Below are 12,867 nucleotides of genomic sequence, written 5' to 3'. Positions count from 1 at the left end.
GTTAGTGTTTAAGTTTTTAGCTTCGATATTATATCAATCTAAACTCATAAATACTAGTTATTTGGTCAAACCAATGGTAGTTATTGGGGCAAGCACACTATTCCGGAGGTAGCAAATGTGTCCTCTGTCTTAGGGCTACTGGTCCGAGTAGAGAACTGATCTGAGTTTCCCACACTGAGTCCTGTGTGCTGTGATCAATGCACTACAAAAACTGCTCAGTGGACCCCTGACGGCTTTTGGCTCTGTGTTGTATTATAGACAGTGTATGACATCACAGACCATCTGGATTCTGGAGGGAAACACTACCACTGGCTGATTCTGCATGTTCATACTCACAATACACACTTTTAGAAAAATATTTGCTAATCAAAAGAGGAATAGAAACTGATAATGACTCAATGTAGATGGTGGTACACTACTCTGACAATCGTATATGTGGACAGAGTTGAACTTAGGTACTGTGGTCGCTTGGTTGTCGTGACTTTTCACCAAATATGTAGAAGTATGGCATTAACGCTGTATAAAAAAATGATCAAAACTAAAATAGTCATGAACATTTAGCTAACTCTCCCAACTTCACACACACACACACACACACACACACACACACACACACACACACACACACACACACACACACACACACACACACACACACACACACACACACACACACACACACACACACACACACAGAGGGGGAAGTTGCTGCAGAGGGAGAAAAACATTGTAGAGTAGAGAATCCTTCACATGCGCAGATGGTTCATTTTTTTTGCTATCGGGAAGAGGCGTCAGATGTTTTTGGCAATGCAGCCACTCCATATATGAAAAAATAATCCATTGATTGCAGCATGGAGTGACACATCACGTAAGCTATTGAGTTTGGGGGGCACATCTGCTCTAAACTTGTAGAGAACTTAGATGACAGTACCAGACTAAAAATCATGAAAATGTAATTGAACATACATGTAAAACAGGGACATCAGCAACAAGAAAAAACAGTCATGCCTCCTGGGAAACTCATAATTAAGATGAATTATCTCTCTATATTTCAAATAAAACAATGAATGTCAAGTAGTTATGTATATCTTTTGACTTTTACCTTACTTGGTAGATTTTGCTGCACCCAGAGGTAGAAAGGAATATGTAGATGCAGTGTTGTATTCTAATGCATTCAAGATCATTGTGTACAGTCTTGGGTCAAAGTAGGCTTTTTTGCTTCTACATATGGTATTTAATAAATCAGTAATGTAAATGTAAATAAACCGTATTGGAAGCTCGTCTCAGTGAAGACCATAATAAAGGAACAGAGAAGAACATTTAATTTGATGATTTGTATATTTATTCAGACCGACTAGAATACCCACATTCAGGGTAAATATTTCAACAGAAATAAAGTGATCAAACATCACATTAAAAACATGGATACATCTTCAAGACATTATACTCCAACAGACTATAGGATACACAATAACTGTCTTTATAAAAGACAACATTGTTTAAACTAACAAGGGTTTCACATGAAAATAAAACATTTTCTCACCTTTACAATATCCACATCATTCAAACAGCGTGAGCAACATTTTCACACTTAAAGTCTGATCTTTAAACAAATCAATTAGTTCTAATCACAGAGTGATGATAACAGGTACAATTCCCAGATTGGATAAATTATCATCATGGAGAATCAGTGATTCTGTAGCTCAAGTTGATCAATAACAAATGTTTAACTAATACTGATATATACCTCACAGAAGATGCTCAATATAATGTTAATATGACCATATCATTACAAAATAGTGGTTGTAACAACATTTAGGGTTCAAAGACCTCATGGAGGACCATTGATGTTGTAGCTCAGGTTGAACATGATCACATATATAACTGATACATGCGACACAGAACATGCTCAATACAATGTCAATAATGATATATCACTGTTGTAAAACATTGTTGACTTATACCTTTTCACCTTAAAACAGATCAATCATAGAAAATGAAGAACAGTTTGATGATATAACACCTATTTTGCGGTAAAGGTTCTCATGGAGGACCATAGAAGTTGATATAACACCTATTTTGCGGTAAAGGTTCTCATGGAGGACCATAGAAGTTGATATAACACCTATTTTGCGGTAAAGGTTCTCATGGAGGACCATAGAAGTTGATATAACACCTATTTTGCGGTAAAGGTTCTCATGGAGGACCATAGAAGTTGATATAACACCTATTTTGCGGTAAAGGTTCTCATGGAGGACCATAGAAGTTGATATAACACCTATTTTGCGGTAAAGGTTCTCATGGAGGACCATAGAAGTTGATGCTGATCATGTTGATCATGAATGAACATATGATCAATATCAACACGTTTTACAAAACATAAATGTTATTATTCAATGATCAATTTGATCATTTTCTTAGAAAAACATTACAACTTGTTCAGTACAACAGAAAATAAGTCTTAATAACAGCAAGACTTTTAAAACAACCTGCACAAGCAGAATATGAAGAAGATCTCTGATCACTGCCCATCACATTAATGTTAGACCAACATGGTCCATTGAGTTTGTTTGAGAGTGGAGTTCCAGTCTGTAGGACTCTACCAGGGCCTCCAGAGAGCAGTGTGGACTGGACTCTTCTCTTTGCTGGTGCTGTACTGGGCTGGGAGCTGAACTGAGGCAGGTCACTCTCCCTCCTGTTCTTATCAGAGGATGGATGCAGGCTCTGGAAGTGGCTCAGCAGTCTTCTCTGGGTCTGTGTCTTCACCTCATCCTTGGTCAGGAAGTGCACAATCTTTTGGACACAACTGGAGTAACCCTGATTGACAGCTGCTGAGCAGGAGGAGGAGCTCACTGGCTGGTTCTGTTGCTGTTGTCTCAGCAAGAAAACTGGCAAATCCTGGATGTCGGCTATCTCCAGCTTGGAGTCCGACTGCTGGTTGAGGATCTCTGGACCCAGGAGAGACTTGAGCTGCTCGATGCTGTTGTTGAAACGATATCTGTGTAACTTCTCCATCAATGGCTTTGTTAACAACAAGAAGAGCTGATCTTATTCTGAAATTGGGCATTATTGAAACTAATAAATAATCAATCAAATTGGATGAATTTCCTATAATTCGATTATTCAATTTACCTTGTCAGAGTCAGGTGCTCATTAGAGTAGATCATAGCTGAAGTGATTGTAGGTGCCATGGCTGGATCTCTGTGCTGTACTGGTCTCTATGTAGACTAGAGTGAATCTGATGTCTAATGCATTCATCCCTCCTATATATAGTCCATAATCTGCATATGAATGTGTGGGTCTTGGGCTTGTTGGAGTTTCTCACAGTCTGTAGCCAATGGGTGAGCTTGGAAGGACAATGAGGAATGTGGAGCTGCCACATGCTCAGTGTTCTTATTGCTGGGGGACAATGGTCACGTCTCATGGAACAGGTGGAGAGGTGGGGAGGGGGAGGGGGGGTGGGGGGTGGTGGGGGGGGTGGAGAGAGACTCAGACAGTGTGTTGTGTGAATCTGGGAAACCAGTGACCCTCAGATCTGCTGCCTAATGTTAGGATCAATGATGCTGAGAGAGCCCACACACATCATCACAACTTACACGTTTGAGACTGACGCAGATCCTCTACATGAAATGTACAGTGTAACTTAGCCCCCACCTACGAAGACATTGTTGAATGTATAGTGTTTAAACACATCACATTTAACAATGAATGTGACCGCTGACAAAAATGATATATTGTATAGGTTTACATTTTGTCATAGATGAAAAGTAAAAAAATATTTATAATTTTCTGTTCTGCTGAATTTCATTATTATTTTTATTTTTTAGAGTCAAATATGAGGTCTTTCGAAAATATAAAGTAAGTTTATTTGCAGAGAAATATAGCTTGTGGTTAAGTTCACAGGTTCGATATTGTATTAATATCATGAGGTCTCGAAAGTCAGAAGTAGTAATTATATGGTCAAGCACTCTGGAGTCCAGAGGTAGCAGATGTTTACTCTGACTTAAGGCTACTGGTCAGTGTGAGTAGATAGCTGATCTGAGCTTCCCACACTGAGTCCTGTGTGCTGTGATCAATGCACTACAAAAGCTGCTCAGTGGATCCTCAGTGACGGCTATTGCCTCTGTGTTGTATTATAGACAGAGTATGACATCACAGACCATCTGGATTCTGGAGGGAAACACTACAACACTTGATTTTATGCTAAGTGTGTGCTGCAAGACATATACTGTACTTTATCAGTGTTCAGTTCTACATGATTTAATTTGAACCACAATGATTTTGTATTTTATTTATGTTCAAATTTCTTTATATGTTTACATTCAGATTTACATCTTGCAGAAGCTTAATATTAAAATGAACATTTCTAAGTAATTCATGCACAGTTGCACCCACATTTGGTTTTAGATCTAATATCATGTGCCTTGATCCAGCTTCCACCCGAAAGGAAGACAGAAGAGAAAGAGAAAGAAAGAGTTAAACCCTGGAGAAACTGATGTATTCAGCTAATGTTTAATTCCCTTCTATAAGTGTGGCTATTCCCCAGTGACTCTGGGTGTTCCCCAGACAGACGGGTGCTGGTCGGACTGATGTTGATGATGACACTAGACTGAGACTCTGCTTTCCAGAGCTTTCCCACACTCTGCCCATTGACAGAGCTTCCACCTAACAACAGAAGTGTGCCTTGTTAAATGTTAATTCATCTCTACACAAGCAGTTCCCATTAAGCCCCTGGGGGAGAAAATAAATACATCTGACATACATAAATTAGGAATGTAGTAAATACAAATATTTTGACTATCGGATGATATAGACTTGTACAGCATATGGCCATTCAGAGATGGTCAAGATTGGACTGAAAACTGAAGATATTTAAAGCGTTTACGTTTTAGATATAAGATTTATAATCTTCGATACAACATTCACATTTTAGCAGACACTCTTATCCAGGCATATACGTTCATACTTTTTTGTTGTTGTACTGATTACCTGTAGGTCTTGAACCCACAACCCTGGCTTTGCAAGCGCCATGCTCTACCTACTGAGTTACACAGGACTACTACAATGTAATCATGTTTGTATAAAGTGTAATATAATGTATTTCCTGATCTGTTACCTAATTCCTCTTACACCCTGTAATAATAAAAAAACACTTGTGCAGTCCTTATAATTCATTATAGCTGTGATATAATTCATTTCTAGAATTCAATGACGAAACCTTACTAGTGAAATTCCTTCTCACCCCTCATCATACAGGGTACAGGAGTCTGAGTCTATTGTCCCAAAGCGGGACTGTGAGTGAGTTTTCCTTGGTTTCCCACACTCTCTCCATTCACTGCTCTCAATGGTGGAACAATAGAAGTGTGCCTTATTATAATGCATCATATTAGGTATTCAGTTCAGTCCAGTTTCTAGGCAACCATTAAAAATGCTTCAATTACCAAAACAGCATCTGGTCGTAGAGAAGGTTCCCTGAAAAACCTGGCTTGGAGGAAATGATTTGAGTTAAAGAACAGTAAGCACTGTAGAGTAGCACATGTCTTGGTTCTGACCTAAATTGAATCAATGAGAGACAAGTGACATGTTGATTTTAGCCATCACCTTAACCCTAACCTTAACCCTAACCCTAGTTTTACTGTATGTCCACACCCCTTCTGAACCCTAACACTAACATCAACCCTAACTCCAGCTTCATGTCCACACCCTATTTCAACACTAACCATAACCCTGACCATAACTCCAGCTTCATGTCCACACCCTATTTCAACACTAACCATAACCCTGACCATAACTCTAGCTTCATGTCCACACCCTATTTCAACACTAACCATAACCCTGACCATAACTCCAGCTTCATGTCCACACCCTATTTCAACACTGATCATAACCCTGACCATAACTCTAGATTCATGTCCACACCCTATTTCAACACTGATCATAACCCTGACCATAACTCTAGATTCATGTCAACACCCTATTTCAACACTGATCATAACCCTGACCATAACTCTAGATTCATGTCCACACCCTATTTCAACACTGATCATAACCCTGACCATAACTCTAGATTCATGTCAACACCCTGTTTCAACCCTGACCATAACTCCAGCTTCATGTCCACACCATATTTCAACACTGATCATAACCCTGACCATAACTCTAGATTCATGTCCACACCCTGTTTCAACCCTAACCCTAACTCCAGCTTCATGTCCACACCTAATTTCAACACTAACCATAAACCTACCATAACTCCAGCTTCATGTCCACACCCTATTTCAACACTGATCATAACCCTGACCATAACTCTAGATTCATGTCAACACCCTATTTCAACACTGATCATAACCCTGACCATAACTCCAGCTTCATGTCCACACCCTATTTCAACACTAACCATAACCCTGACCATAACTCCAGCTTCATGTCCACACCCTATTTCAACACTGATCATAACCCTGACCATAACTCTAGATTCATGTCCACACCCTATTTCAACACTGATCATAACCCTGACCATAACTCTAGATTCATGTCAACACCCTATTTCAACACTGATCATAACCCTGACCATAACTCTAGATTCATGTCCACACCCTATTTCAACACTGATCATAACCCTGACCATAACTCTAGATTCATGTCAACACCCTGTTTCAACCCTGACCATAACTCCAGCTTCATGTCCACACCATATTTCAACACTGATCATAACCCTGACCATAACTCTAGATTCATGTCCACACCCTGTTTCAACCCTAACCCTAACTCCAGCTTCATGTCCACACCTAATTTCAACACTAACCATAAACCTACCATAACTCCAGCTTCATGTCCACACCCTATTTCAACACTGATCATAACCCTGACCATAACTCTAGATTCATGTCCACACCCTGTTTCAACCCTAACACTAACCATTAACCTAACACTAACTCTAGATTAATGTCCACACCCTGTTTAAACCCTAACCATAACCCTAACACTAACTCCAGCTTGATGTCAACACCCTGTTTCAACCCTAACCCTAACCATAACCCTAACCCTAACTCCAGCTTCATGTCCACACCCTTTTTCAACCCTAACCATAACCCTAACCCTAACTCCAGCTTCATGTCCACACCCTGTTTCAACCCTAACCATAACTCTAGCTTCATGTCCACACCCTGTTTCAACCCTAACCATAACCATAACCATAACTCTAGCTTTATGTCCACACCCTGTTTCAACCCTAACCCTAAACATAACTCTAGCTTCATGTCCACACCCTTCTTCAACCCTAACCCTAACACTAAACATAACTCCAACTTTATGTCCACACCCTTTTTCAACCCTAACCATAACCCTAACCATAACTCCAGCTTGATGTCAACACCCTGTTTCAACCCTAACCATAACCATAACCCTAACTCTAGCTTCATGTCCACACCCTGTTTCAACCATAACCATAACCATAACCATAACCATAACCATAACTCTAGCTTCATGTCCACACCCCGTTTCAACCCTAACCCCTAACCCTAACCATAACCATAACTCCAGCTTCATGTCCACACCGTGCTTCCACCCTATCCATAACCCTAACTCTAGCTTCATGTCCACACTCTGTTTTAACCCTATCCATAACCCTAACTCTAGCTTCATGTCCACACCCTGCTTCAACCCTAACCCTAACCATAACCATAACCATAACTCCAGCTTCATGTCCACACCCTGCTTCAACCCTATCCATAACCCTAACTCCAGCTTTATGTCCACACCCTGGGCCTTTTCTTGTTAAATGCAGACCACACAGCTCGCGTCTCGTGCCTCAACGAGATTCTGCGTTGCCAGGTGATAAAATGTAACTTGGTTCTGTTTGTGATACCTGACTCGCTGCAAGTCCCGCCTCCCGGTTTTTAGGACGATATACCCACGAGGGTGATTGAAAGATGAACTGAGGTACACACTCCAGTCCAGTTGGTGGTGGTAATGCACCTTAAAGTTGGTTGCCAACCGCCATATAAGGTTCAACAAAGAAGAAGCCTGAAGGAGGAGAGATTACTTGAAACAAACTCGGTTGACCCTTTTATCTGTGGATTAATTGTTGGAGTAGAGGACATTGTTCATTTCAGCTAAGATAACACCCAATGTTTATAACACAGACAAATTAGCTAGCAACAGCAAGCTAGCTAGCTAACTTTCCATATGTTTCATGCTTTTTGACCTGTCCCCATGAATAAGGTTGGTTCAGAGTTTGTTTTGAAATTTCAACCCTTCAGTTCCTGATCGTGTCTGGTGTGGGTGGAAAAAATCAACATGTGCGTGATGGTGCAGCATGTGGTCAGCATGTTAGACACATAAAGCCATCACTATTTCTGTTCCTGCTCAATACTGGGACCACTGTAGATTACTTGATTGAGATATAATATTTTAATCTTCCAAAACTTCATTACAAATCATTGCAAAAGTAAGTATGACCTTATACAGTAGATCTGTGTTGTATTCTACCATCAATATGTGGATGACAGTAGAGAGAAGGAAAGAACAATAACAAATTATTTCATTATTTTTGGGATTTATTGACATTGACTCAAAGAGTCACATCGTAGACTTGAACACCTAAATATAAGGTGAATAGTTTATGTGATTACACATCACAACCAGAACTTGGATAAATCTCCAATACATATGATACTCTAACAGAGTATAGGACATTTACTGTCTTTATAAAAGACAACATAAAGGTTTCATGCTTTTCGGCCTGTCCCAAAACTAATAAGGTTGGTTCAGAGTCTGTTTTGATATTTTTTTTAACGTGTTATTTATTTCAACTTGTGATTCCTTTAGGTGTCAGACATGCTGACCGCACGCGTGATGGTGTCTGACATGCTGACCGCACGCGTGATGGTGTCTGACATGCTGACCGCACGCGTGATGGTGTCTGACATGCTGACCGCACGCGTGATGGTGTCTGACATGCTGACCGCACGCGTGATGGTGTCTGACATGCTGACCGCACGCGTGCACATGCTGACCGCACGCGTGATGGTGTCTGACATGCTGACCGCACGCGTGATGGTGTCTGACATGCTGACCGCCGCGTGATGGTGTCTGACATGCTGACCGCACGCGTGATGGTGTCTGACATGCTGACCGCACGCTGACATGCTGATGGTGTCTGACATGCTGACCGCACGCGTGATGGTGTCTGACATGCTGACCGCATGGTGTCTGCGTGATGGTGTCTGACATGCTGACCGCACGCGTGATGGTGTCTGACATGCTGACCGCACGCGTGATGGTGTCTGACATGCTGACCGCACGCGTGATGGTGTCTGACATGCTGACATGCTGACACGCGTGATGGTGTCTGACATGCTGACCGCACGCGTGATGGTGTCTGACATGCTGACGACGTGATGGTGTCTGACATGCTGACGTGATGGTGTCAGACATGCTGACCGCACGCGTGATGGTGTCTGACATGCTGACCGCACGCGTGATGGTGTCAGACATGCTGACCGCACGCGTGATGGTGTCTGACATGCTGACCGCATGGTGTCAGACATGCTGACCGCAGCGTGATGGTGTCTGACATGCTGACCGCACGCGTGATGGTGTCTGACATGCTGACGCCGCACGCGTGATGGTGTCTGACATGCTGACCGCACGCGTGATGGTGTCTGACATGATGGTGTCTGACCGCACGCGTGATGGTGTCTGACATGCTGACGCACGCGTGATGGTGTCTGACATGCTGACCCGCGCACAGCGTGATGGTGTCTGACATGCTGACCGCCGCACATGCGTGATGGTGTCTGACATGCTGACCGCACGGTGTCTGTGATGGTGTCTGACATGCTGACCGCACGCGTGATGGTGTCTGACATGCTGATGGTGTCGCTGACGCGCGTGATGGTGTCTGACATGCTGACCGCACGCGTGATGGTGTCTGACATGCTGACCGCACGCGTGATGGTGTCTGACATGCTGACCGCACGCGTGATGGTGTCTGACATGCTGACCGCACGCGTGATGGTGTCTGACATGCTGACCGCACGCGTGATGGTGTCTGACATGCTGACCGCACGCGTGATGGTGTCTGACATGCTGACCGCACGCGTGATGGTGTCTGACATGCTGACGCCGCGCGTGATGGTGTCTGACATGCTGACCGCACGCGTGATGGTGTCTGACATGCTGACCGCACGCGTGATGGTGTCTGACATGCTGACCGCACGCGTGATGGTGTCTGACATGCTGACCGCACGCGTGATGGTGTCTGACATGCTGACCGCACGCGTGATGGTGTCTGACATGCTGACCGCACGCGTGATGGTGCAGCATGTGATCAGCATGTTAGACACATACAGCCATCACTACTTCTGTTTCTGCTCATAACTGGGACCACTGTAGATTACTTGATTGCGATGCAATATTTTAATCTTCCAAAACTTCATTACCAATCATTGCAAAAGTAAGTATGAACTTATACAGTAGATCTGCATTGTAGTCTAGTCAATATGTTAATTACAGGAAAGATCAAGAACAATAAAAAATGATTTAATTTCATTATTTGGGGATTTATTGACATTGACTCAAGGAGTCGCATCATAGACACCTAAATATAAGGTGAATAGTTTATGTGATTACACATCACAACCAGAACTTGGATAAATCTCCAATACATATGATACTCTAACAGAGTATAGGACATTTACTGTCTTTATAAAAGACAACATAAAGGTTTCATGTTGAGAGAAAAAAAATGTCTCCCCTCTACAATATCCACACCATTAATGATGTGAGCAACATCTTCATCCACAAAGTCTGATCTTTAAACAGTTCATTGATTTCTAATCACAGAGTGATGATAACAGGTATAATTCCCAGTTTGGGTAAATAATCATCATGGAGAATCAGTGATTCTGTAGCTCAAGTTGATCAATAACAAATGTTTAACTAATACTGATATATACCTCACAGAAGATGCTCAATATAATGTTAATATGACCATATCATTACAAAATTGTACTTGTAACAAAATGGCTTATTCTTGAATACGTGTTGACCTTTAAACAGTTCGGTAACAGATAATAACAAAAATATGATTAAATACCCATTTTGGGTTAAAGGTCCTCATGGATGACCATTGAAGTTAATGTTGATCATTAATAAGCACATGGTCAACGTAATCAACATATGCTTCACAAACAAAGGTTATAACATGACATTTTCTTTGTAAAAACTTTTTTACTTCTTCAGTACAATTATAATGACAACTTTTAATCAAAACAAGACTTTTAAAACAACCTGCACAAGCAGAATATGAAGAAGATCTCTGATCACTGCCCATCACATTAATGTTAGACCAACATGGTGCATTGAGTTTGTTTGAGAGTGGAGTTCCAGTCTGTAGGACTCTACCAGGGCCTCCAGAGAGCAGTGTGGACTGGACTCTTCTCTTTGCTGGTGGTGGGCTGTGGAGCTGAACTGAGGCAGATCACTCTCCCTCCTGTTCTTATCAGAGGATGGATGCAGGCTCTGGAAGTGGCTCAGCAGTCTTCTCTGGGTCTGTGTCTTCACCTCATCCTTGGTCAGGAAGTGCACAATCTCTTGGACACAGCTGGAGTAAACCTTATTGACAGCTGCAGAGCAGGAGGAGGAGCTCACTGACTGGTTCTGTTGCTGTCTTCTCATGAACCAAACTGTCATCTCTAAGATGTCGCCTTTCTCCATTTTGAAATCTGGCTGCTGGTTGAGGCTCTCTCCAAGAGAGACTTGAGCTGCTCAATGCTGTTGTTGAAACGATCTCTGCATAACTTCTCAACCACTGGCTTTATTATCTGCAAGAAGAGGAGAGTCATTAATAATATTATTCTGGATACAACAGAGCTGACATGAATAGATGAAATCTAGAAACAAGTCTCTAGCTGATGACCTCACAGGTATTGTGACTCCATCAGAGTGCATCAGCTGTGAGGTGATGATGACCTCCTGTCTGTCTGTCTGTCTGTCTGTCTGTCTGTCTGTCTGTCTGTCTGTCTGTCTGTCTGTCTGTCTGTCTGTCTGTCTGTCTGTCTGTCTGTCTGTCTGTCTGTCTATCTGTCTGTCTGTCTGTCTGTCTGTCTTGTCTGTCTTGTCTGTCTGTCTGTCTGTCTTGTCTGTCTGTCTGTCTGTCTGTCTGTCTGTCTGTCTGTCTGTCTGTCTGTCTGTCTGTCTGTCTGTCTGTCTGTCTGTCTGTCTGTCTGTCTGTCTGTCTGTCTGTCTGTCTGTCTGTCTGTCTGTCTGTCTGTCTGTCTGTCTGTCTGTCTGTCTGTCTGTCTGTCTGTCTGTCTGTCTGTCTGTCTGTCTGTCTGTCTGTCTGTCTGTCTGTCTGTCTGTCTGTCTGTCTGTCTGTCTGTCTGTCTGTCTGTCTACTCACTCAAGTTTCCCAGGAGCCCCAGGCAGCACACTTACCTCCTCTGAGCTCCACAGCACAGCTGGCTCTACAGCACAACGCTGAGCGTGCCCCAGTCGCACGCCCTCCTCTCTTTGGAGATGGGAGCCACAGGGACACACGGCTTCCCACACTTCTGAATGCAGCTTGCTGAGCCCCGAGACATAATAGAAGTGTGTCTGCTCTCACAAAGACCCACTGGCTGTTCCCATGCACAGCCAGCCATGCTGGGAGAGAGATTGGTTTGTAAGGCAGTCTAGTGCCAACAGACAAACCATCTGTATCCCTGATAACTCCGATTGGGAATACTTTAATGAATTGCACAATATTTTTAAAATATTTCTACAGAAGAAATTCTTAAAATATATATTGAAGAGAAAGTTTACAAAATGTACCATTTTATGGAGACGCCAAAAGTTGATTATGTATCTGGGCCATTAGCAAAT

At 42.4% G+C, this 12,867-nt stretch overlaps 1 pseudogene; it reads right to left on the bottom strand.

Annotated features, from left to right (window-relative positions):
* Positions 1–1,349: 1,349 nt before the first annotated feature.
* On the bottom strand, positions 1,350–3,191 carry LOC135559925 (transcription factor HES-5-like; annotated as a pseudogene).
* Positions 3,192–12,867: the final 9,676 nt, after the last annotated feature.

The sequence above is a fragment of the Oncorhynchus nerka genome, linkage group LG15 (genome assembly GCF_034236695.1).
Source record: "Oncorhynchus nerka isolate Pitt River linkage group LG15, Oner_Uvic_2.0, whole genome shotgun sequence".
In the NCBI taxonomy this organism is placed as follows: Eukaryota; Metazoa; Chordata; class Actinopteri; order Salmoniformes; family Salmonidae; genus Oncorhynchus; species Oncorhynchus nerka.
The sequence above is the reverse complement of the archived record's forward strand: the minus strand, read 5'-3'. Positions and strand labels throughout refer to the sequence as shown.